Raw genomic sequence first — 26,397 nt, 5'->3', positions numbered from 1 at the left:
TAGGTTTTCTGATGTACACAAGGCAATTATTTAAGGTGCAGTTGCATGGTGGAAGAGAATATAAGCTGTAGACATACAGGAGGATGGATATACTCGTACTGTACTAGTCAAGTAGAAAGTGAGAGAAAAAAAGAAGCCCTGTGATAAAAACAGTGTAGACTTGTCTAGGAACTTTAGAGGCCGAATAATTGTTCTACAGGGAGGTAAATAAAGAGAGAGAGGTTCATTAATAAATGAACAGGAGAATGAAAGATGCAATTGGAGGATGCTGTTCTTGGTCCTTGATCAATGGAGTGAGCATTTTGGAATCTGCTGTCAGTGAAGGATAGAAGAGAGTCAGAGCTGGATGATGCACGGGCGGAGAGGGTTAGTCTCATTTTGATACTGCTTCTGGAAGTGAATGTTGACTACGTAAGGAGGCCAGTTAGGAAGTTAAAGAATAGACACACTCAAACATTGGATGTGTTTACCACTGAGATGCCGTGGCATGATGTGAACAGTGTGACTGATTTGCTGAACAGGTATGTAATGTATGTCTCTATGGGGGTACGGTTCTGAGGGAATGGGTTAGAAAATTATTGTTCTATTTTATAGAGGTCCAGGTGATAAAAGTGATCAGGGCATAATTTCTTACTTAGAATACCAGAGAAGGTGCATTTTAGAATTTTGATTGAGGGAGTAAAACAAATGGCAGATAGACTGATACGGAGAGAATGGTGCGGGTTTAAATAAAGGGAAGGGTGCATTGATCAAGTGTTTGTGATGAAAAAGTTCTCAGAGATGTTGAAGGTAAAGGGAAAAGGCTATATGAAACACACAAGGACAAAAAAAAGGGCTTATGACAGAAATGATATAGATGCAGTGTGAAGGGCGTTGAGAATTTAGGGTACAGAGTTTAAGCGACTAAATGTTTTTACGATGGAAGTGAATAAGTATATAGGTGGGAAAATGACAAGAAAGTGGCTCTGAGATAGAGGTTTGTTACGTTTTCGTGGCCGTTCCATACCTTTCTAAATGGAGTGATGTGAGAAGTCGAAGAAAGGGAAGTGGATAACAGATACAGAGTTGAAGGATTGGAGTGTACAGTAGAATGTCTGATGTTTGATAATGATGCTATGCTGATTGAGGAGAGTAAAGATAAACCGTACAAACTAGCAGAAGAGGAGAAAGAAAGGGCAATGGAGGTTAAAATGGAAGACTGGGGAAGGAAGCAGAGGATTTATGAGTAAATATGATCGATGATGGTGGGACGGGAGGAGAGGTGAGTCACAGAATGGGTGAAGCAAGAAAGGAGAAAAATATGTATAGGCTGAATGCCCAGTTCAGTGGAGAGACTTGGTGTCTGTGAAGACAAAGGTGGGAATGTATGAAAAGATCGTTGAGCCAGCTCTCCTTTAGAGAAATGAGGTGTTGATGTTGAGCACAAATGACACGGGGCATGGCGTTCTGAGATGGTTCGGTATAGTGAAGAGAATGAACAATGGCAAAAGTGCATAATCCAGGAACGTTATGGGGAGGCAGGAGGCGAAGACCAAGAAGGGGTTGGTTAGATGGCATGAAAGAGGAAGAAAGGCTTAGATATACAGAAGACAAGAATGTGTGCAAGATAGGAAAGAATGTTACAGTGAGTGTAGAGAAGTTCGACACGCTGTTGATAAGCCTGCCTCTGTGTAGATGTGGATGCGACTAATGTTACAGAAGTTTTACTGCGCACGGTAGTCATTCACGATTCTGCAGCTGAAGTATGAATGTGGCAGTGACCCCACTCTCTCTCTCTCTCTCTCTCTGTATATATATATATATATATATATATATATATATATATATATATATATATATATATATATATATATGTGTGTGTGTGTGTGTGTGTGTGTGTGTGTGTGTGTGTGTGTGTGTGTGTGTGTGTTTTGATATGTCACGTATGAATTTCAAGTAAAAATAACAGCACGTCAAGTAGAAAGGTACACTGAAATGAAAATGTTGCTCAAAAGACATTTAGCTTTTCTGGATTGGTTTTTGGTGAAAATCATGCCTCGTCATTATTAAAACGAGCATAGTTAACGGAATGACTGTTAAACATTGTTGAATTTATGAATGAGTACGAACTTCGCCCCATTCTATTTTTTTACCTTTTACACTATAGATACAACCTGTGGTGCGTTCGTTCAATCGTATTTTATGTACAAATGAAAGGATGCTGAAAAGGAAAAAAGCAGTAGACTGAAAGGTGGATCAAACCACTTTTCTGTCTAATCTATTTTGTTTTCTCATTCTTCCTTATTTTATCATTCTGCAGTTTGCAACCATTGTTATGTACCTTCTGGTAGCTTATGTTTTTGACTAGCGGTCTGGAAGCTTTTAACTTTTAAAGCAGATGACTCGTAAGTAGTTACCGTACTGCTGAATAAAAAAAAAAAATATGAAAATACCTAATTATTAATTGTCACAGAAATGGTAACCGATGGTAACTTCAGATGGGGAAGCATTTAGCAATCACTGGAGCACACGAATAAGTCAACATATTTATGCAATACAGGCGCTATTAATTAAATTGCTTGGGTATAATAAATTATCAATTATAGATATGTAAGACCTAACAGGCAACGAAACTGTTGGCTTCAGAAAGACGAATTCCGGCAGATCATTAAATTTCACTTGAGATAATGACGCAAGATTACCGCTGTTAGCGAGATACGCGCTAGTGAAACCGCGGCGATCTAATCATCTAGTGGTTGCTGGCACCGTTTTCTGTGAGGCATAAATTGAGCAGCTCTGTTGCCTCAAGACCAGTGTCTGAATCGGTGTTCGCTGGTACTGTCGTGCTGTTGTACGTGATAGTGATGTGAGAGGCTGTTCCCTGAGAAGTTCTATGTCACGCTCGTGTACGTGTTAGTGTTGATGGATCAGTCCCTGAAAATGCGAGGGGAAGAGTGTTTTGAATAAACAATTACACGTTCAGGACTTCCACATGTGAGAGATTTTGAATCGAAGGCCAACTTTGCTGGGAAAGCTATAGTACTTGAGGTAAGTCCCCTCCCCCTCCCTCCAATCTCTTCTTTCTCTCTGTCAAATAACGGTGTTGTCTTAGTTTAAATTGAGTGGATGTAATTAGATCAACGCCCCAAGTTTTGTGAGCCTAAGACTTCATCAGTTGAAGCATTGCTTAGCCAGGAAATGCAATCGTTGTATGTAATTCGAAAGACGGCATAGCTTAGTTTTTGGTGCACAACTATACTGACAACAAACTACAAAGAACATCGTTTCTCATTGTGAGCGGGATAATCATCAGGATCATGTTTCCTCACAAGTCTTTCAGCAGTGAAGCAGAGAACATGAAAATTCTTCGTCTTTATCTCCATAATGGGTATTTATATAGTTCTCATCCTAATGTACAAAGGATTTTCCATCTGTTGAAGCAAGTATGAAAGTAGAAGATTTGGAATAGTCAACTTTTTTGTAAAGCTACGAAAGGGTTTTCCTTAATTTTTATTGAACTTCACGCTGTACCGACGTGACTTTTTTCCCTTCAAAAACTATTATTACTTTATATTACGTTCCGTTCAAGACGTATGAATCGGTGCTTACACAAAGAAAGGTTAATCTCTCTCTCTCTCTCTTCTCTCTCTCTCTCTCTCTCTCTCTCTCTCTCTCTCTCTCTCTCTCTCTCTCTCTCTCGTGTTGTCCTCATTCTCATCAATGCCGTTTCTGATAATTTGCGATGAAAAGTTCGAAATTGTTTAGTTATTTTTTTACTAATTATTAATGGTTGTACAAAAAAAGTTGAGGCCTAAGCAAGTGCATCGAAATTCGCCTGAGCACGATGCAAAAAGCATCCTTAACATTTCCATAGTCACTTGGTAACATTTGTTATACTTTTTTTTGGAGAACGAATACTTTTGAGAACCGTTACCATTTGACGTTAAGGGCACAAGGTTGCAGCCAGTGCGTCAGGCTAGAACAAGATAAAGAAACAGATAACAACAAGAGAACAGATTCAAGCGTCTAGTTAAGGGATTAAGATTTTGAGAATCACTGAAGATTACCGACTACACACATCTAAGATGACGACCATCTACCGGTTTTCTGGACAAATAGAAAGCACCAACAGGATTCTGGAAATGGTAAATCAGTTTAATTTTAAATCACAGAAAAACTATATTTTACTTTCACAGATAATTCGCCCATTAAATTTGCACAAATTTCTAGAAGGTAGTTATTTGTCCTTCGCATTATGCATATAGATATATAACGATATAAGCAGATGGCACGTTTTGCCTTAACTGATTTTTATACTGAATAATTAAGTAGAAAAACTTTATTGTATACAAGATTTCGTAAATGAATTTTAAAAACTGCACAAAATAACCGTGCAAAAAACCATGTTGCACATTCACGCATTCACCCATGATTCCATGAGGTACAAAATATGTTTGTTCTTAGCATGTTGTTTTGCTGAAAGTTTTTGATTCTTATGAAAAACAATATCAAAGTTAAACTACTATTAAATCCCTTTGGATAACTTGTAAAAAGTAAAGTTTTGCAAATTAAGTACTTTAATAATTTTTTTTCCTACAAAGGATTCACATAGAAGATTTTTACGGATTCTTTTGGAAAATCGCATTACACGTCTCATACACTGCAATACAGAGTTAGCCCCATAAGGTAATATATTGCTCAGTACATGCCGTGATATCCGTGAAAAAAATGTTGCACATGCAAATGCACTTAGTAATAACATTGCATAGAAAACCAAAAATGAAGAGTAACCAGCTCTCTCTCTCTCTCTCTCTCTCTCTCTCTCTCTCTCTCTCTCTCTCTCTCTCTCTCTCTCTCTCTCTCTCTGGCCAAAAATGCATACGGGCAAGAATGTTATGGATAAAAGTACTTTTTTAATTACCCTGTATCTCACGAATTTACAAATAAAAAAAAACACCCTTCATGGTAGAGGTGCAGACTTTTAAACATTTACAAAAAAGAATTTTTTTATATAGGTGGATGATTAAACGTAAGTAAAGATTGACCATAGATTCCAACAGTTTTACATCTACTGTAACTTAGTCAAGTTATGCAGTTTACGCACATTTCTCCACTTTACTTTACACAAAAATATTGACTGAAAAGCAGTGAAATACTGACATCAGTATTTCATTGCGTAATGTTGTGAAGTTCTTCACAATAACTGATGAGGAGTCTGACACTGCGAGCAAATTCTCTTTGTCAGAACTAAGCCTACGAAGAGCTGATGCTCACGAACATGAATTTTAAGCTTTGTGAAAAGAACACAGCCACATCACAGGGAGAGCACAGCAGAGCTCTCAAGCAACAGGTTGGGAAGCATTGCACTAAACGCAGAAGTTAACAAGTGAGATGTCAAATGAACAAGTTGCCGGGAAATATCGTAGCAAGAATCACTGGAAGACTTTTCTACGAGAAAGTCAAGAAATGGCAATGGTTTATAAAGTTTCTGGGCATCTGGACTGGGTGAAGCAGGAGTTACCTTAAAACCTGTAGAACGGTGAGAAGGTCCGCGACCTGTTTTTGCCAGCTTGTAAAGAAGGTGGCCAGTTATGGCGAAGAGTTTAGTGGTGCAGAATGAATGGCGGAAGCAATTAGGTAAAACACTTTGTGGTCGTTGCGCTGGATTTTGATCGGGAAAATTCCGCCCGCTGCGGCAAATGAACGTTGGAGCATTTTAAGTGAAAAACTTCAATTTTAATATCTGCACTATTCGGCCGATTAAAACCAGTGAATATATTCATTTTAAAAATTGTATACTGACAGATTTTTTATTATATATATATATATATATATATATATATATATATATATATATATATATATATATATATATATATATAGTTCATAGTACCCTCATAAATGCATTCTTAAACTGTTTCCTTATCTAAATCCTAAAACATTTCCATCTCTGTATGCTTACATGATTACAAATACTCTGGTCGGCGTTTCCTCTTTTCGAACGACAGTCTGTAACGAAGCCATGAGAAATAATAGGGAGTAAAATTTCTTGCAGAAAAATGCACCGCAAAACATTCTGTATTTCACCACTAGGTGAGCTGTAATGAAGACTTGAATCAGTTGGTAGTTGAGATTTGTCAACAAGTAGAGAATTAACTTTTCAGTCCGATGGACTGGGCTCACTGAGCAGCTATAATGGACAACTCCAAGTTAGCTGCCAGTCAAAGTGCCATTATACTGTAACTCACTAACAAGAAGTGGTAAGGTCATAAATGAAGGCATTTAATTTTTTTTTTATACCCCGAGGATAACCAATCAGAAGTATAAAAAGTGTGATCTTTGCTGGTTTAAGGAAGAAATTTTTGCATCTGGGACAAAGATATACATAATTATGGGTTTCTTTGTGTTACAGGCTTGAAAATTTTCATGATGCACTTTTTAAATAGTTCAAGGTCTCAGACCCTTTGGTACTTCGGAAATTTATGTTTATTTGGCATAATTTCAAAATTACACCCTTTCCCTTTTTCAGGGATACTTATGTTAGCATGTGTTCTGTTTCTGTATGTTGAGAATATTATGGAACATTAACAAGCTGAGCCAGTGTTGCTAGTAAATGGATAGATTTGGAAAAGTGGTAACTACTGTGCTGCTGGAAGCATCTGGACTAATCTTTAATACTGCCAACACTGATAATATCTGAAGTAACCAGAACAAAATGCAAAATTACAAAGACAAAAATGAGGAAGGACTCATTTTGCATAAAATAGATTTGAACAACTTAGGGAAATCGAAATTTTCCTTGCTGGTAGAACAGTCCCATTTCATCAGCTGAATGAGGAGCTAAAACAGCAGCAACACTGGATAACCTAATGCTGTTACTAAAACTGTGGGAGCTAGTGTTGTGCTTCGCATGTCCAGGAGTTCCTGGTGTGAAGGCTGATATCAGTCTTGCTGTCCAGCCTTTCTAACTATTACTTCTTAGTGCATCTGTGGAGTTTTCTCCCAACACTAACTTTAGATCCTTGTTATTTTCTGGATCTCTTTATCTTTCAGTCCAACCACTCGAACTCTCTTTTCACTGTCCCTGAATGACCGAAAGTTCCCTAGTGCTTGGGTTGATAGCCTGAATTTCATAAAATGAGATCAAACCAAATTTTAGTTGGTAACTATCATGGATTTGGCCAATATGTTTCCACCTCTGGGTTACAGTGCATGATTTTCAAAAATAGAAATAGAAAATATGTCCTGGGTCATATTATTATTATTATTATTATTATTATTATTATTATTATTATTATTATTATTCAGAAGATGAACCCTATTCGTATGGGACAAGCCCACGGGGGCCATTGACTTGAAATTCAAGCTTCCAAAGAATATGGTGCTCATTAGGAAGTAAGAGAAGGTAAAAGGAAATACAGAAAGAATAGATCTCAGTTATTAAACAGAAAAATAAATTAATAAACAGATAAAATTGTGTTAAAATGCAATGAGAATAGCGTTATGGTAGTAATGCATTGCATCTTCGCTTGAACTTCTCAAGTTCCAATTGCAAGACGTTCCACAGTCCAACGGTGTAAGGAATAAAGGACCTCTGGAACTGAGAAGTTCGACAGCGAGGCACATTTACATTTACTGCATATTGGTGCTGCTGTTCAGCGAATCTGGTTGCTCTCGGCAGGAAAAGGGGATCAGGGATCAGTTGTGAATGTGAAAGATCCATATTAGAATACAAATTGCGAAAAAGTAACAAACAAGAGACCATCCGTCGATGGTCCAAGTCATAACTGCTAATATTAGGAAACAGAAACCTAACACCATGAACCACTCTATCTAAAAGAAATAAGTCTCTGGCAGAAGCAGATATCCACACCGGAGAACAGTATTCTAGTAAAGGAAGCACAAAATAATGACCTAAAACGGGTTGCACTGATTTTATCACTGATATGAATATGAGACCTTACAAACAATAACTTTCATGTGGCATTTGCTGAAACTTTCAGTAGATGTTTCTGAAAAGTAAGATGTGGGTCAAAAGTGACACCTAGGATAGTTAAAACTTCAGATTCATTCAGCGAAGTCCCATCCACCTGAAGGGGTGGATGGTGTGGGAAACCTGTGCGAAATCTGCTAATCAATAGTGTTTTCGTTTTACTGGAGTTCAGCCTCACACCCCACTGACTACACCATTCAGCTGAGGGCAGCTTCATTTCTCATCAGTGGAGACTTTACTACACCCACAAGTGTTGCATCATCGGAATACTGAACAATTTTGTTTTCCAGGCCAACAACCATATGTAAGCCATGTTTGGTTCTTGGAGACAAATCTGTCCAATTTTCCCCTTTGGAGAACATATGATTAGCCAGAATCAGCTTACCTCTACATGGAACAATACACAATTATAACAGAACCATCTATACCTCTTTAACTTGGGGACGTCATTCTTGAAAGGATATCAAGACCATGTTATGTCACTGATGGTGAGACTCCTCTATTTTTCTTTCTCTGGTAATTCATCTCTTAAGTGTCTCTCTCTTTGGTAGTGTCTTCCTGGTGCTCTGACATGGAACTTTTCTTATAATTTTTAACACTTATTGTTCGTTTACTCATACTTCTTTTAAATTCGTCTCTGCTAAAATATTGTAATTTATTTTCAACTAATTTTCAAATTCACAAAAAACTGAGGATTGTTGTTTTTAAATTTGAAATAAGTCTAAATTTGAGTTAGCTTGAAGCCTTCAGCATTTAAAATTTACAATAATTCGGAATAACTCATACTCTTCCTAAATTTTATATATAAAACGATTTTTCTTCTTGCATGATTCTTATTATGCCTAATGTAGTTCTTAATAAGAGTGTCTGTGTACATTCTTGAGGGGGAGGGGTCAAGGAGATCCTGTCGGTAGAGTGAGAAGTAAATGGTGTTGTAATAATGTCAGAGGATTCAGTTACGGCAATACAACTAATCTGTGAGGACTGAGCTTGTCAAAAGGGATGCCTCTGTCTGTGTTCCATGTTTATCCATGGATGTTGTAGGTCTTGGAGATACAGCAGATACTCCTGGAGGTGGTACTGGTGGCCCAATTTGGGTGTCTCCTTTCATTTGTAGAATTCTCAAGATCGCAGTTTAGCTTCCCTGAAATCAGGCATAGTGAGGCTTGATACAGTTAGGGCATTTGCTTTGGGTGGGCACTCCATTCTTGAATTTGGTCAAGGAGACGTCAGTGTTGCACATGTTGCTGCAAATGCCACTTACTACAAAAGCAGCACACTGAGCTTTATGGCCCCAGACTTGTGACAGTTCAAGCACCTTATAGTTGCAGGAAAGTAGGGTTCTTTTGTAGAGGAAACAGGGCCATGGAAATTGGCTTGTATCTTGTGAGTAGGGGTGCCAGTCTTCTCCAGATATAGTCTACTGACAATATAAGAAAGTTCTTGAATGAGTTCTATAAATAAGGTTTAAGAGTAGTCACTTGTGCTGGTTCCACAGAGGTTAAAGCCCTTCTGCATGAGGTGGACATCCTTCACCAGATGCCTAGGAAAGTAGGAGGGTATTCTGGGTAGGAGAAGGTTTAGGTAAATCAGGGATTGACAAGGATGGAGGAAGATATTGAGATGGAAGTACTTTCTTCCTTAGGCGTTGATCTTTCTTCTCTTGTAATTGTCATGGTGGTTCATCAGCCTCAAGGTTCTCATCAGTAGATATATCATCAGGCAGAAACTTAAACTGACATGAGAAATCCATCAGAGATGGTGACTATGAACTAGACTACAAATGCACAGCAGTGTTGCCAGGGCAAAAACTCATGAAACTGCCAGATGAAGCATCATTCTTTTATTAATTCATCACCATGAAGTATCTTCTGAGTTTTTCTTTAGAATTTCCAAGAATTAACAAATTGACATCTTATTGGTGAATATAGTTTTTTACAGTAACTTACCTGAAGAAGTTTTAGAATAGAAAGAAATTAATGGGTTCTACACAAAATTAACCATATTTACAAATGACTGAGCAAAGTAAGGGAAATAAATGCAATAATCATTGAATTTAGTGACCAAATATGAGGCGAGTTTGTGAAATCTCAGGTTGATGGTATCAAGGTAGTGAGAGAAGTGTATGAAATTCATTGACAGCACAGTTTAAATTTTACTAAAAAGATAATGTACATGAAATTTCAACTAGTGCGTATATCAGATTAATATACTGAAAATACAATAAATTACTTTTTTCTCTCACAGAATGACCATACTGTAATTCTTAAAAACATGGAGCTAAGTAGTAGTAAATCCCACTGTGTCAGACATAGATTGCAGTAATAAAATATATTTATATAAATAAAAGGTGGAAACGGCTAGAAAATATAAATGTAGCACAGTCAGTTGAAAAAAGCTATAAAAGTTAAAAGTAAAGCAATTTTAGAATGATTGCAACTCGTAAAGAGAACACGAAGAGTCACGTAATTAAAAGAATTCCAGCTCTTCATCACTTACAGAGACACCAGACAAGCTTTTATTGAGACATTATGTTTTACTGCTGCTACTCTGATCACTATACAACTAATAACACAAGTCCCTAAAAAGTAGGTTTCAAAGGTCTTATGACCTGCCTAAGGTGGGCAAGCAATTCTTGAAGAAGATTAAGTTTTACAGTGTGAAGAGCAGTTACATGAATTGGTGAGTTTGGTTATCTACAGTATGCAAAAGCAGCTTATTCTTCGACTATGGAACTAATTTAAAACCTGACATGTGTACTGAAAACATTTGGCAAGAAGGGCTCAGGAGTTGCACAGGACAATGTGAGGGCAATTGTAGCAGTCAGCTTCCTGCAAATGCAGAACCAAAATGGATATTCTCTATTTTGACTCGCATTCTTGTCATTAATGCCCGTTAATCGCTGAACATCCTGCAATATTGTTTTTGGCAAATGTACCAACCGCTGATGAATGAAAGAAGACATTTATTCAGCGTGAATGAACAACCAGTGGCAGGGTTAATTAGTATTGGGAATCTGTTGTATTTTGATTGTTTCCTTTGCTGTGTCAGAGTAGCTTAAACATAAACATTTAACAGAGGCATTTGACATTAGATCAGTTTTTCTTGATCAGAATAGTGAGACATAAAACACAGTGGACTAGTCCTAAAGTCAAATATTTAAAAAAAGAAAAAAATAACATCGAAAAATGAGAAAAGTATTTGAGGATAATATTCCAAAACTCATCTGTCCAAGTTGAAATAACAGTACTTAGCCTAGTACTGTATATTTAGCGCATCTGTTGGCACAATAAGCATTCGCTCCTATGCATTTGGTACTGTGTTCAATTCAAAGCATGTTTTCTTGAATAGGCCATCCTGTAAAGCTGACGGTGTTAATGATGTCAGTTCTCATCAGCAGACCAGACCCCGTAGAGTAGTGCCGTCAGTGCACCTCTCACGGTGCACTGTAGGCATTACTTGAGGTTCTTTGCAGTATATATCCCTAAGGCCCCTAGCTGAAACCCTTTTCATTCATTTTACTGTACCTCCGTTCATATTCTCTTTCTTCCATCTTACTTTCCACACTCTCCTAACAACTTTCCTAGTGCGAGATTTTCCTGTTGCACCTTTCAAACCTTTTTACTCTCAATTTCTCTTTCAGCGCTGAATGACCTCATAGGTCCCAGCGCCTGGCCTTTGGCCTCAATTCGATATTCTATTCTATTCCGTTCATATTCTCTTTCTTTCATTTTACTTTCAACACTCCCTAACTTTTGTTTCATAGTGTGTCTGCGAGGTTTTCCTGCGTTACAACTTCAACATTTTTTACTCTCAATTTCCATTTCAGCGCTGAATGACCTCAAAGGTCCTAGTGGTTGGCCATTGGCCTAAATTTTTATTCCACTCCATAAATAGACCAGAGGCTGCAAAACTAGTTTAAGGTGCCTAATGTCATTGCCTTAGGATTTTGACTTGTATTACAGTTTTTGTAAGCAAATAAGCATTAATTTTGTTTGTTCATTTTTGTTTTTAATTTTTATTTTTTCTGGATTTCTCTTTAAACTTGTGGGAATCTTATTCTGGCAATTTGCCTTGCTGGTAAGTGGCCATTTAGTCTTGTTCCAAGTATGTTTGAGTATCTTGAATGTTAAAATAATGGGAAGTGTTCAGCGCAAGCCTTCAGAGTCGTAATCAGGTTATTTCGCTGATAACATATAATTTCAACTCGGAATTTTTGCAATGATATGAAGTCCGTGATTAACACAGTCGCTGAAACTCCAGCATTTGCATTATGCAGAATTCAATTGACTTGAAATTCACTCCAAATCATTTAACTGAAATTGTGGATTATCCTCATTTCATTTATAGGAAAATGGAGATGTTTCTAGTTTCGCCGAGTCAGAGGCTGTACGGTGATTGTATTTACCTCGTTTACCTACTCAGTTCATTAACAGATAATTACATTGCCCTAGGCAGTTTTTATATACAAGTTTAACAAATATTTGAATGCTGCATATATATACTTCTTTGAAAAGCTGTGACATGTCCTGATAGGAATGCTCAATTCTCTTTCTGGTGGCCACAGGCACATTCTTCAAAAATGTAAACCCCGTAGTTCTTCGCAGCCTGCCTTCGGCCCCTTGCGTTCCTTTTACTGTACCTCCTTTCGCATTCTCTTTCTTCCATCCTACTTTCCACCCTTTCCTAACAATTGATTCATAGTGCAACTGCGAGGTTTTTCTCCTGTTACAACTTTCAAACCTTTTACCGTCAATTTCCATTTCAGCGCTGAATGACCTCATAGGTCCCAGTGCTTGGCCTTTGGCCTAAATTCTATATTCAATTCAGCTAAAAAATGTAGATGATTTGCTGTGGCCATTTTTTCTGCCATTGCGTGTTATTGCTCATTTTGGACATTTCAGAATCGACGTATTGTCGCAAGGTTTAAATTCTGCTATATCTTGACGGGATGCTGGGATACTGACCTCTCGAAGTGTAATGAATACAGTAAGGTAAAAAAATTGGTCGTAAACCGCTTTTATTCAAACTACCTTTACAACCCTAACGTGGCTTCGATGACAATGTGCTACATTGTAGAGTTCTTATGTAGATCCATTTTCCAAATTCCATGAATCATACTTGAATCATTGATTTGCAATTTAATCCAGTACATCAAGACAGCGATGTCTCATTAACGTCATGACATTAAGGTAGACCCATACAATCATGATACATTGCATGTTATGTTTCTCAAGCTCCAAGAAATGGTAGAAGTTCGATTCCCTCTCCCTGGTTGGTCCCCAAGTGCTCTACTGGACCCTTGAAGCTCTCGCTAGCTAGCACTGGGGCACCCAGCATCTCAGCCGTAGTAATAGAGGGTGATAGAAATATACTGCCATTTGAATAAATACATCAGCAAGTTCTTTCCATATACAGCGCACGTTCGTCTACAAAAGATCTCATTTGGCTGAGGTAACTTGTTGAAGTAGTCAGTCAGTCAGAACTAAGAACGATTTCTTTTTATTTTCTAATTCTTGCTTTTAGTTCTAGTATTTTGCTTTTACTGATTTTCACTGGTTTTATTATTCTTATTCTTAGTCTTATTTTAATACTCTTATTTTTCTTATTTTAATTATATTGATTTTTATTACTTTTAATTTTATTTTCATTATTATTTTTTAATTACTTTTTTATTTTTTCTTGAAACAAAAGGCCGTTTTGCCCTTATTAATTTTATATTCTCTTGAAACAAAAGACCGTTGTCAGGTTTGTCTGAGAATTTCGCGAATTTGCAAATGTTGTTAGGAAAGGTATTTAGATATTACAATTTTTTTTTTATTGAGTAGATTTCCAAGTGGTGCAGATCAGGGTCCCTGGTGCAGATCTCCTCTCAACGAGTCGATTATCGAAAGATAGAAGAAAGAACAGTTGTCATTTCTTTGTCTAATATCGTAATGACCTTTTCATATTCTCTTCCTTCCATCTGACTTTCCACCCTCTCCAACAATTGCTTCAAAGTGCAACTGCTTTGAGGTTTCCTTTCTGTTACATCTTTCAAAACTTACTGTCAATTTCCCTTTCAGCGCTGAATGATATCGTAGGTCCCAGCGCTTGGCCTTTGGCCTAAATTCTATCTTCTGTTCTGTTCTTGAGCGTGCTTGCAAGAATGGCTATAGAAAAATAAAAATCCTCTCTGACACTTATTTTTTACTACTCGTTTCTTTCTGTTCTCAGTTCAGTTCAGTGTTCTTTTTTCTCTCGCTTCTCTGCGTGATCTGTATTTGCGGATTGTTTCTGTTTACCATTGTATGGAGATACTGAGGTTCCGTTTCATTCCTTATTCGTTTGTCGAGCCCTTTCCGTTTTCTTGTTGTTGTTTGTTGCTTCTAACTCGCGGTTTTTCTTCTCTTGCTAGAAAGTGCATAACTGATATTTCCGGTGACGTTTCATATTTACCATTTCCTTCCTCCCGGAATGGAATGACACTGCAGTCAGTATCTGTAGTCTTCATTCACTCGGTAGTCTCGACTTGACATTTATTTATGTATGCTGTTGTCAAAAAAAAAAAAAGGAAAATTATCATAGGGAAGCTCTAACGTGGCATCAGGTGGTTTACATACAGAAAGCTATCTGATTATACTGGCAACAATAGAGTCATTGTTTTTATTTCGAGAACCTGTAACTAAGTTTCTGAAAGCGGTCATCCATCAGTTTGCATACGATAACCTCTCGAAGATTGCTGTATCAAGGTCTACATCCAAAATTGAAAACCTTTCTCTACAAGCCATAAAAAATTAAAATAAAACCAAAGCTCAATCATTCGGTCTGTGTGTGTTAACGTTATTTTCATTTATTCTTCCATTACCAAGCCACTGATGGCTATTTTTTAATACTCGATTCCCTGAGGCCTATTTGACGCCACCTGTTTTTAGGATTTCCTGGATTTTTAGCAGCTGTTAATATTTCGTGTTTTTATTATCCGATATGCAATGGGATGAAAAGGATTAAGTTCGGGTTTTCCCCTTGGGTTTCCTCTCCAGTTATACTAGTTTTATTCATAGCGGCTTTCGTAACTTAGCAAACTTCCTCTTGTTCGATTATTCACGAGGACATTCCGGTAACTACCGTTCCACTAATATGGCAGGTGAGCGAAAGTACAGAACGACAGAGACCAAGTAACATGAAGATGGAAGGGTAGTGGAATAGGAGTGGGCAGCGGTTCGAGATGAAGAGGCTGATAAGTATGGGAGGAGAACGACGCTGAGAAGGGATACTTCTTTGTGCCTTTGTGGAGAACATTATGACGTGAGTAGGTATGCTGACCTGGAATCTCCTTCCTTCCCCCGCCTCTCTCTCTCTCTCTCTCTCTCTCTCTCTCTCTCTCTCTCTCTCTCTCTCTCTCTCTCTGAATTCATAGCATAACAAAGGAATTTCGTCCTTACCCTTCGTCACTGCACCACGGTAAATTCATGTACGTTTTGCATAAACCTTGTGGGTAAAAGTTTCTTGAAATATTGACGAGCAGCAGCGTTCTAAGACTGGTTCAACTGCTTCGCAGCTTCATCGCCAAAGTTTTTCTCTGACAAGTTCATCCCTTCCCTGTTGTAGGAGGGTCGCCGTAAAAGTATTTCACTCGTGTCCGAAAGACCATCACGCTGTGCACTACCTTTTCCTCTGAGGGGCCTCGTGTTTCCCACAGTTTGAAGTCCCTCCCTGCCCGGAGAGATCCCTTCTCTCCTTCGCTGGAAAATGACCATTAAAAAGTTGCCGACACGCACTAGCGCATACTCGTGTGTATATATGTATGTGTGTGTGTATATATATATATATATATATATATATATATATATATATATATATATATATATATATATTAATACACATACACACACAGGGGAGGGGAATAATAATTAGTGAGTGCATCTGCTCCTTCCAGGTTTGATGAGCCCAGCATTAGATGATATTTGTGGCTTAACATTTCTGAATATAGAAGTCAGTTCTATAAATGTCAGCCTAGAGAATGCATTTGCAGAAAGCTCTCAGACAGACCAGCACAGATGATAATTGTAAATCACTTTTTCATATGATACAAAGTTTAGTCTTCAAGTGGATCGGAACTCGAATCTAAGAGTGCCTTGAGTTACCAGTACCGCACACTACATTACCAACCAGGATGCGACAGAAGTCACTTCTCTACAAAATGTATATTTATATTATTGAAATTGGCATTACGTGTTTCAGTCCTGAGGGGAATTTGAACTCTCGTCTTAGATACTTTGAGTTATAAGCACAGCATTCCTGACCACAAAACAGCAGAGAGTGTTTTCCCCAACTCAGAAGTTAGTGCTGTTTATGTCTAAATGCTGTTAGCCTCAAGCTTACGTTCAGAAGCGTTCTTGCAAGTCGATATTTATTACAACACTGTAAATCATGTGATATATAAGAGTGTTAATGTGTGCTTGTAACTCAAAGCATTTTTTAAGAGTTTAACTCTGCCTGAAAGTTGAAGCTTAGTTTCTCATTAATAACCAGTACACTGGCTTGCATGCAGATCACATAAAACGTGCTTTACTCTACCACAATGTACTGGTATTGTTAATCATGCAGGATATTCTTTGTTTTACTTTTACTTATAGAACAGCATTGTAAATAAATTCTTACTGAATCAAGGCCAAAAAAATCAAATCTTTATAGACCTGGAGCAAATCATATCCAGAAGAGAAAATGGCAAAAAAGTAAATAAATATATGATTTTCAAATCATACAGAACATTCGTCAACACAGGCACAAGGCTCTGATCTTCGGTTTAAACTTAAGGGATTTCGAGAGACTGAGATGTTATCTTTCGAGCGCACTTTTCCGGCCGTAATTCGAAGAAAGTAATCGAGATAAAAAAAATGGGTTTCACGTTTTCAGTGTCCATAAACCCCATTTTCTCTTCTTTTAGCTAGACTTAGCTCATCCTTTATCTATCTTTGGATGTGGAACGTTCGCTGTTCCACTGTGATAATTCAGTCGTTTTGATAGCATTCGTGGTTATAGTCTAAACTTTCCCTTTAGTACCGAAAGCCCGCAGTTCTTAGCTTTGATTTAACTAAACAATAATGATTCAGTCTTGTGCTGGAAACCCTTCCTTCTCCTCGCTAGAACTAAATTTACATACTCGCTCATAGTTCTCTTCCTTGCAGTATCATCTTTCATTCGTTCTCAAGTATTTCCAAATGCTACCCTTTGCGAGAACATTTCCTGAAGACTTTCTATTTTTCTCAGTGATGTTTTGCAGCCCATCTCCATATCTCTGTCGCCTACTAGTGGATCCAGATTTCTCAGCAAGATCATCCTACCCTCCTACCCTGAACAAGAAGGCGACGGATCAGACGTCCAAACATGCTCTCTTCTGTTCTCAGTATTTGCCACCAGGACCCACCTATCTCCGTTCATATTCTCTTTATTCCATCTTGCTTTCCACCTTCTCCTGATAATTGTTTCAAAGTGCAACTGCGAGGTTTTCCTCCTGTTGCACCTTTTAAACCTTTCTGATTCTCAATTTCCCTGTCAGCGCTGAATGACATTTTGCCTAAATTTTATGTCCCCATTCCCACTAACATTGTCTGCCACCATTTTCTATCCTAGAATTCTCTAGTACACTGTCATGAAACGACGGTTTTGGCGCCATGTAATAATCCCTGTGTGATGGGAACATATTAGTTTTGACAACGATATTCCAATAGTCTTTTAACCAATTACTAATTCTACATAAGTGTACATTACCACATCACAGGTATGCACTTAGGGGCATATAACATTCATATTACGGGAAACAGGTTGCCGTAAGAAATTAAAAGGACTGTCTTTTTAACATTCTTTATGATTCTGATAAGAATCAGTAGATTAGAAATTTAGAGCTAAGAAATGTTTGCGTTTCTGTTCAGAAGCTTTTCGAGAAGGAAGGATAGAGAAGGAAAGTGTTGATTTAAAGTTGTTCCAATGAACTACAGCATTTTCCTGGACGTGAATCCACTGTCAGATATGATGCATATATATTCTGAGGAGCGGCATTTCTTTATTGGGGAATGGAAGGCTCAGGTAATACGATCTCATCACGCTGGATGATAACACGGTCAGAGATATCTTATCTAGTCGCAATAAACATCACTCCCTGATCTGACAAATCTATTTTTGAGTGGATACGTCATCTCATATCGACAGGAAATGACAGGTCAAACGTCAGTATCCTCTCTCTCTCTCTCTCTCTCTCTCTCTCTCTCTCTCTCTCTCTCTCTCTCTCTCTCTCTCTCTCAGATTATTAGTGATCATCACGATGCCATGGACATCAATGGAATTCATCCAGAAATGAAATGCTTACGTCACGCATGGACGCACACACAAAGACACACCCATACACATGTACAGTATATGTATATATATAGGTATATGTGTATGCCTATGTGTGTGTGTGTGTGTGTGTGAATTTGTGATAGCCGGCACAATGATCTAAACAAAAAAAGTTATACCTACCGTGTACTAACCAAACAGTTCCAGTGCCATGTCATCAGACCAGACTTTCGTAAATGAAGTCAAATTGTACCTTCCTTGGCAGGGTTCGAACTGATACCCAGAGTTTGTAGCGAGAATTTGCTTGCTCGCTGAGTTACGATTTTAGTTCAACTCATGAACACAAATTTATTGAATCCTGATTCATTTTACTAGAGATGACTAGGCCCAGCCACACCATCGTTTCATAAAATTTGAGTTGTTACTGCCTTTTAGGCTGAAATCTAGAAATAGAATCTACTGGTATAATAGGCAAAACGACCTCAACTTCGTGGCTACTTCTAGCACTTTTTTGGTTGTGGGGGCGGCCGGTTGCTTTTCACTCAGTATGTAAAAAATGCGCCGAAGAAATTTTCTGTACAGCATATAATGCCGTATGAAACTCAGCCCCGGCCCGGTGGTGGTGGCCAGTGTTGTTAGCACCAGTAGCGGTGACAGACGCACGATCATGGCTAACTTTAACCTTAACTAAAATAAAAACTACTAAGGCTGCAATTTGGTATGTTTGATGATTGGAGGGTGGATGATCAACATAGCAATTTACAGCCCTCTAGCCTCAGTAGTTTTTAAGATCTGAGGGCGGACGGACAGACAAATAGCCTTTTCAGTAGTTTTCTTTTACAGAAAACTAAAAAGGAGGGGGTCGGGGGTTGGCGGTGAGTTAACGTATACATACAGTAGTTTTTAGGCACGAATAAAAGCCAAGTAAGTCTACCTCTTACAGTGGTCATGGTTGGGAAATTGCTTGAATGATCCACATTCACGACACCGCCACTTTCGATTTGCTACCTTGACACACGCCTGGAATATTATTTCTTTAAAGATATTTAGTCAGCTGATTGGCTCCTGTTAACCATTTCACAAAGAACAACAAACGGAGCAGTATGCTGATAAAACAAAATGCATCTGTGATGATTATGAGATGATAATTCTGCAGATCAGCTCTCCTCCACTACCATGTTTGGTCCAGGCCATGATACATTGCCATGCAATCGTCGCACACAACTGCGTCAATATTGTTATTGCCGTCAGTGCACCTCACGCAATGCACTGTAGGCGTTACTAAGGTTCTTTGCAGCGTCCCTTCGTCCCCTAGCTGTAACCCCTTTCTTTCCTTTTACTGTACCTCCATTCATATGCTCTTTCTTCCATCTGGCTATCCACCCTCTCGTAACGGTTATTTCATAGTGCAACTGCGAGGCTTTCCTCCTGTCACACCTTTCAAACCTACCTACTCTCAATTTCCTTTCCAGCGCTGAATGACCTCAAAGGTCCCAGTGCTTGGCCTTCGGCCTAATCTCTATTCTATTCCATTAGGATAATCAACAGATACATACCCATGTAAATACTGAGGTATACATATCAACATACAAATGGTTACTGGATATCGTATTAGGTTATGCGAATGACTAACTCTAGGAATTGGAAAGAGAGAGAGAGAGAGAGAGAGAGAGAGAGTGACACTCAGACACACACAAGAGGTGACGATAGAAAAAATATCATTTTTGTTTCATGAACAGCATGGCAACATTTATGCAGTGATGTCACTCCTTTACTCCTGTGAACCAGTCAGGAAGGGAAGCTGGTGCAACGTTCAGGGGTTAAACCTTGGGAACGTGGTTCTAGGATAATGCCTATAACAGAACATAAGGTGTGCAGCAGCAGTAGCAGAAAGAACAACTTAGGCCTAAGTTTAATTATTTTGAATCGGTGTGAAAGTTAAGGAATATCAGTCAAAAGGCAGTTTTCTCATGAAATTTCTGTCTGACTGTAATTTCAACCATGAATTTGTCGGTTCATCAGATTATAACTCCCACGCAACACACGATGTTTCAGTATTAATCTGACACAACAAAGGAATTAGTAATGTGGAAGAAAAGGAATATCAACATGATTATGCTGGTCAGTTAAAGGAAATATGATGGCTACGGCTTTGTCCACACTACTTCAAAACATTTTCATAAACACACGGTAACTAACCACATACATATCACTAACAGGTTGAAAACAAGTCATTGACCATAAATGGAGAGCAGATATTAGTATGAAGCACTGGGTAGAGCTACCAGTAAGTTGTCGCCTTACATTCAACCTGTTTGTGATGTTTGTGCAGTGAGTTACAAACATGTGTCTATGACATGTTCTAGTGTAGGTGTGGCTGCAGCTTAATGTTGAGTTTTATACCCTTTACAACACAACCTAACATCTACGCAACATATTAAGTCATAAAGTAGAGTAAAGCAAGAGCTATTAAAATAAGCCCACAATATACATTCATAAGACCGTCATTAGTTATGATCATTCCCTTATTTAGCTGACTTAGAACACATTCTCCGCTGCACATTAAAAATATACTCTTGAAACACAAGCAACTTTTCCAGTGGCTACTACCTGTATTACCTGTGTTAACCAGTTGTTACATTGTGCTCCCAATCCAAATTATCCTAGCAACTTTGAAAGTAAAACCTCAAAGAATCTGTTTGCTCTTTCCTCCAAGTAGCGTTTTTAAGACTAGGACTATTTACAACAATTTTTTTTAAAAGGTCATGCTCTGCTCCACAAACCTATTACCTGACAAGGCTGTCTAATATCCCATACCCCTACTTATAACTACATTTGCAACACTTAGCCCAGATGGCACACATACACATATCGCATGCATATCAACTGCCTACAGTAATTCATGATATACAAATTTATTGGTGTATCGCAGAAAAAATATTGTATATTTATTTTGCCTTGATTTACACTGCAGTTTCATGTTGTATGTATTTCTGAGGATCCTGTAGGTTTCATTGTTCGTGTGGGTAGGCTAGAAATATGGCCAGGACAACTTAGGATTAATGTTTCCACACCTGTTCCTTGCTGCACCACCGTACACTTCTGTATGGTCTGGCAGTGCTCTTGCACAGTGGATAAAATCGTGCTCACAATCATCAGCTCTTTGCAGGCGTAAGTCTGATAAGAATGATGTTCACAGCCGAAAACTTCTCATCGATATTAAGCAGAACAATTGATTATAAATGCATAATTTACACTCACGTTACTGTCAGTTTTAGCAGTTATTTTCTGTTGTTTAATTTTTTCAGATTACAGATGAGAAATGATAAAAATACAAATCTTGTCTATGGAACAGCAAATATAACCGATGAATTTCCCTGGGCATTCTTCACACACTGTATCATCCAAATTACAGATGAATGGTCTTTCGTTACAGGAAAATTAAGAAAATATTCAAATTGAATTTTACAAGCTGATTCATTTTCCTTATTTTCGCATATTTATCAATACAGTTAAAAAACCGATGAAGCCAAACACGCCATTTTCGTCCAAGCTATTCATTTTGGGCCAGAGAGAGAGAGAGAGAGAGACATGCTATTTTTTATATGCCTTTGTCCTTTGTTTAGTTATCATTAACTTCAGTTGCAGCTGCGGGAAAAAATGTATTTTTATTATTTAATACGTATATCACTGCATACTTAATGTAATTAGCAATATACTATTTTAAAAGGCAAACATCTGCTCTTGATGGTTTGAGACGTGATATGTGCTGTAAACCTTCAAAGGAATCTGCAACAATTCCGTTTTTTTATTATAACGCTTCGTTTTGAAAGCTTCCCTTTTAAATGTTCTCCAAATGGAATTGCTAGTGATACAGTGCAGTTATTTCTTTGTAATATAGAACCTTTAATAAAGTTACGTACAAAGACCAAACGTCGTTTGAGCCTTATGGAATCTTGGATATTTTTGTAAATGTGCAACAGCAGAGTTGCTTGGATTTTCTGCAAATTATTCTGCTTGGAGGTATTTGAGGTGTTTTGTAAAATAAAAAAAAAAAATATTTGGATATTTTTCCAGAAAAAATTAATTAATCCAGTTTTTATTTTATAACAAATAATATTATGATATCCTAAGATACAAAAGTATTACCTGTATGCCATATACAATATATCTTGATGTATAATATTCAAGTTTTATTTGTGAATCTTCCTTGCAAGTAATAGAAAGTTTGTGGGGATTTGAGGTAAGTCTTACTCATTGTACTGCTTGGCAATTCCTAAAAGTATGTCGGTGCTCCCGTGTTTCCCAGAAAGCTGTCTGGGAAACATGAGAGCACCGGCCTACTTTTAGGAATTTCCAAGCAGTACAATGAGTCAACTTCAAAAGGTTGTGGACCCCTTGTCTAGGGATGGGCTAGTATAGCATAGACTAAGCATAGGTTTACGTACTTACTCCCACTTCACAGTAGTTGTCCACATTCCCTTGTACCCATAAGTGAAAATAAAAGGAAGGTTACTGCACATTGTAGCTATTTCTGTTAAGAATTGACCTCAGAGGTTTTGATATTTTAAGGTTATTATTCTTTAAGATAGTTTCCTTATTCTCACAAGCTAATGTTAGCAGGAAATTACTTAAATATAATTTATTATACCAGGAAGAGCTGCTATTATGACTATCTTCGACTTCATAATCATTTCATATATTTCAAGTATTGTTAGAGGGGCTGGTATTTTGATTTTTCTAGTTGTCAGTAATCTTTCTTGCTTGGTGGCTTGTTGGTTAAGGAGTGCTGAATCTCTATGCAGACATTGAAGGGTAAGACATATTGAAGTCGTTGTTCCTTCTCTCTTCACGTGAGGTGTTGATCCGGGATTCCCTTTCTTCTACAGAACTGTTGCAAGATGATGTTTCCTTCTCTTCAACAGTATCCTGTTGTAAAGGCACTTGCCTTAAAAGGAAATACTAAATCACAAGCCAAGGAAAGAGTGTAGATGGCAAGCGATTGTATAGGACTGTCAAACTTGCAAGTGAGAAATGACAGTTTAAAGGGTGCGTTGCTTGCCAGGTGGGTCTTATGTAATAACATTTACAAGGAAGACTGTCAGCAGGGCAGTGGTTTTATTATAGATGGTCAGTGGCTGAGCTCACCTACCCCAACAGCATTCTCAATTTTAACTGGATGTTGGGACTTGTGGTTAAAACTGAGAGAGAGATGCAAGCTCTCACTTGCATTGCAGCTGCTTTGCTCGTTATTCCAGTAAGATGATTGACTGGTGGTGCTTCTGTCTAGCCTGAACTCTGTTGTTGGGCAATATCAAGATGGTGAGACTGAAGGAAGTGCTGTTCTTGAGGCCGGGGGCGGGTGGCTGATGGTAGGGTGAAATCTACAACATGCTGATGGTCGGGTGCTGAGTTGTTATAGCTACTGTTTTAGCAATCTGCCATTTACTAATCTGAAGTGTTTGTGATTTGAAGTGTTTGTGTAGTAGCTCTGTGTGGCTTAATAGTTTCTGCTTTGAAATATAACTCCTTGAATTCAGTAGTACTGCAGTCTTTTGTGGGTAGTGGTACAGAATATCCATGTAGTGAAGTCTTGTTCTCTGTGGTGACTCCTATTTTTATGATGCCTTTTAAGGGCATCACACCCCTCTGTACCGTTCGTGGTAGTAGTTGCAATAGTAAATGATGATCCCACAAGAAAAGATGATCCTTTGGTTAGGAGAGGTAGGAGCTGGGCTGAAGAGATGTTTAGATCCAATTTCTTCAATGTTCCTCTTATAATATCTGCTGTTGGCCAGGAGCTGATGAACATGGTCAAGCTTGCAGCAGATCTCCACCCAACCACTGCAGTTTGTAGTCAGTAGTTACTGTAGTCCTGTTGACATATGTAGCAGCAACTGAACATTGAGGCAGTGTCCCATGTTCATTGCATTAGTGTACACCTTGGACCTCAGTCCAGTGACATGTTTTTTGATATCCAGAATAAGAAAAGGAAGGCGACCAGCTGTGCTGTGTTTGTAAGTGAAGACCAAGAATGATTTTCTCTGGAGGACCTTAATCAGGCTGGGACCTCTTCATCAGAGGTAGTGTAAAAAGGATGTTGTCAGTGTACTTGGCATAAACATTTTATGGGTGTTGGGGTGGTTTAGGAAGGTTCTCTCCTCCACATGTGAAAAGGACACCAAAGAAGGACATCATTGCCAAGTCATCAATTTATTCAAATAGTTTTTCTGTACAAGAAGACATTCTTATGGATGTTAATTTCTGGTAGATCACTGTGGTATCAAGTCCAGTATGTTGCCAATAATCTTATCCACTGGGATTTTAGTCAACAAAGACTCCACATCTAAGGATGCAGTGTCACTGCCAGGCAAGGAAGTTCATAAGCTGTTTATGAATTAGGTAGCAAAAGAGATTGAGTGACATTAAAGACATTAGGAGAGAGTAATAAGTTTAATTTCCTGATGACAGTTGACAGGGATAGGGACTTGAGCTGTTGGTACTCTTCTTATTGCCTGCTTATGTAAGGAGTTGATCAGTAAGGCTTTCTGTGCTAATTCATTTTTGTGACGGAAACAAACAAAGTGACAATTCGGGCCCAAATTCAGTTTTTCCTGGTGGATCAGGGTGTATTGGAGAGGTTGATAACTCCTCAGACAGGCTTTTGATTTCTCGCAGATCCCCAATGTAGAACAATGAGCTTTGTTTGAATCCAGGTACAGGTAATCCATTGCTGATGGCAGCTATATTCTTACAGGTATTCAGTGGCTGTCTGTTTGATGTTTACTAGCCAGGGACAAATGTGGCCTGTATTGTTTAATTTTCTTTAGATGCCTTTTGTAGGTTTTCTTAAATTCTTCAAGTCTTCTCTTGGGGCTTTAGATGGTTGATACTCCTGTTAACGCCAACTGCACCTATAGATATTATTATTTACACTAATGTTTCCAAATATTGGCAATATTTTCTTAATTTCACTGTTTAATGTTTGTCGAAAATTATTGATTAGTATACTACAAAGAACTAGCATTATGATTATTCTTAAGGTTCAGCATCTTATTTATATTTCAGATTTAAACTCCAGTCCCAGCAACCAATCAAAATTCAGACTGGGATATTCTAAATCTAAAGTGAATTATAATGATGCCCTGACAACTGTCCTAGCAACCAATCAAAATTCACACTGGGATATTCTAAATGTAAAGTGAATTATAATGATGCCCTGACAACTGACTTCTTTATATGATGACAGGTGTTGAATTGAAGTGCAACAATTGCTTAAGGCTTTGGTAATTCCATTTCTTTAGGAAGCGTTGTCATTTCCTTACATTGTGGCATGAAATTTGCAATAATTGTATTATATATGCCACTTTAAAGTTCTTTGGTGAGGTGAGATCCGTTAGGTGGATTTGGGAAGAGGACAAATAAGTATTGCTGAGCGCTGGTCACGGAGTTGAGAGCTTTTACTTTAAGCCACCTAACTTTTCACTGCCCACAAGCCAACAGCTATTCACAGCACCTACGAGAACATTCTCATAAATTTTATAACAAAAAAATTGATCAGTGATTGGAGTAACGATAAGAAAGTTGACAGACTTAGAATACACAGATGATGCTGTTTTAATCAGCAAAACTCCACAAGATTTACAAAGCTTCCATAATGTATCTAGAGATATGAGATTCAAAATGAATCTAAGAAAAATAGCAGTAAAGAGGACAGCGTTTGCACAATGGACAAAGGATTAATACGGTTGAGTCTCAGATATTTAGGAACAATGATATACACTATGAGTTTTCTTGAGTTGGCATTTCATCGAAAGACTGAAAAGAGCAAATAAAAAAAATGGGCAAGTTTCATTATATCTGGAAATACACTAAAATGAAATTGCATACGACAGTAAGATTAGAATCTGTATTGCTGTGCAGACACGAATCATCTTATGACAATGAAAATATAACCCAAAAGTTTTTGTCAATTTGAGACTGAAAATATCACAGTTAAATGAACCAGGCATTATCAGTAATTTTTCTTTGCACAATGTAAGTTATGTTTTCATTATAAAAGTCATTCAATGATTACTTGAAAGAAGAAATATTAGGATTCAGATGGC

The 26,397-nt window shown here is 37.9% G+C and overlaps 1 protein-coding gene across 1 annotated transcript in view; it reads left to right on the top strand.

The window, feature by feature from the left end:
• The first annotated feature begins 2,780 nt into the window (after nucleotides 1-2,780).
• LOC136853969 (uncharacterized) overlaps nucleotides 2,781-26,397 on the top strand; it is a 36,531-nt gene continuing 12,914 nt past the window's right edge. The window contains exon 1 of the mRNA XM_067129889.1: nucleotides 2,781-3,027. The gene's annotated coding sequence lies outside the window, so the exon portion shown is untranslated. The remainder of the gene's footprint in view (nucleotides 3,028-26,397) is intronic.

Source organism: Macrobrachium rosenbergii, chromosome 28 (assembly GCF_040412425.1).
Source record: "Macrobrachium rosenbergii isolate ZJJX-2024 chromosome 28, ASM4041242v1, whole genome shotgun sequence".
NCBI lineage: Eukaryota > Metazoa > Arthropoda > Malacostraca > Decapoda > Palaemonidae > Macrobrachium > Macrobrachium rosenbergii.
The sequence above is the reverse complement of the archived record's forward strand: the minus strand, read 5'-3'. Positions and strand labels throughout refer to the sequence as shown.